We start from the raw sequence: 1399 nt of genomic DNA, 5'->3' as shown, positions 1-1399 counted from the left end.
TATATACAAAAATAATAATATTAACCATATATATAGTATAATTTTCCATCAAGGGAAATTCAGATAAATTCCCTTAACCCTACCTACCTCACCCGACTTGTGTTATGTCTTATAAAAGTTTACGCTAATTTTTTTCAACTCATTTTAATGTAAGATCCATCTAATTAGGTAACATGAAAACTGTTACAATCGTATTAAAAAATTATCAGTACAAGATGACAAACTATAATATAAAAAGAGAGATGGTAAAAAAAAATTGGAACCGTATGTTTTCGGGGAGTTTGAACCCGACGTGAATCGAACACGCAACCTTCTGATCTGGAGTCAGACGCGCTACCATTGCGCCACGGATCCGGTTGATGACGAAATTGTACAACACTTTTATAATATATCTGTATTATTTCGTTAAATAACTACAGTTATTTTTTAAAGTTCTAGTTTAATTGTTATTTTTATTTTTATTTTATCCTTAATGGCAAGTTTTAATTATCTCACAAATGTTATGACAAATTTTAAAATCATAAGAAATAAGTTCTTAAACTCTTTTAGTCACATAAATTTACAATATATTCAAGATTACGAATTTTAAAAATACAATTTTCTATCATATTTAGTCAAACCACATCATATAAGCTGAAATAATAATGTTTATTTTTCCCCCAAAAAACAACGTAGTTTTCCTATTGTTGATTACAATTTGGCTAGAGGAACAGGAACTGTAATAATAAAATAAACAAAATTATAGACTTTTCTTACGATAAAAGTATGTAATAATATTCTCTTATAATAATTGAAAAAAAACAATTAGATAAATTAAATGTTGAATTCTTCTTCTAACTAAATAACTAATTCTTCTCAAAAATAATGGCTTAAGTCATTCGTAGCCCCTTAAAGTTGTCCGCATAATTCATTTAAACATCTCAACTAATGTTTGTACCTATTGAACACCTATGCCCCTTAAAATTGATATCTATTTGACATTTTTTGACAATCAGCCAAAAATATGAAATGTGTGTACTACACTCGCTGTGACATGGCAGTGACATGGCAAATTGATGAATTATGACACGTGGCTTTTGAATCCAAAAATTTATTTAAAAAATGATATTCTTAAAAACATCTATTTACTAACTAAAAAAATAAAAAAAGAATTTTCTACAAAACCTACCCACCAATAAAATGATGACACGTGACATTGAATTCAATATTTTTAAAAATTTCTATTTAAATAATTCAAAAATAATTTTATGCCGAGAACCATTTCCTCTTCACCAGTGCCAGCGGCAACTACGACGCCAACAAATCGTGGCCCTACCTCTTTCTTCTCGTTCATTCAATTTTATCCTTTATGGTTTCTGTGTAAAGATGCAATTTGGATTCTCTATTGAATAGTTCAAGT

General features: G+C 28.4%; 1 non-coding gene across 1 annotated transcript; it reads right to left on the bottom strand.

Moving 5' to 3' along the window:
- Positions 1 to 282: 282 nt before the first annotated feature.
- Positions 283 to 354, bottom strand: TRNAW-CCA (transfer RNA tryptophan (anticodon CCA)). The gene has a single exon. It is a non-coding gene; the product is annotated as a tRNA-Trp (tRNA).
- Between the last annotated feature and the right edge of the window lie 1045 nt (positions 355 to 1399).

The sequence above is a fragment of the Solanum stenotomum genome, unplaced genomic scaffold, assembly GCF_019186545.1.
Source record: "Solanum stenotomum isolate F172 unplaced genomic scaffold, ASM1918654v1 scaffold17467, whole genome shotgun sequence".
NCBI classification, from domain to species: domain Eukaryota; kingdom Viridiplantae; phylum Streptophyta; class Magnoliopsida; order Solanales; family Solanaceae; genus Solanum; species Solanum stenotomum.
Note: the sequence above shows the minus strand (reverse complement) of the source record. Positions and strands in the feature narration are given on the sequence as shown.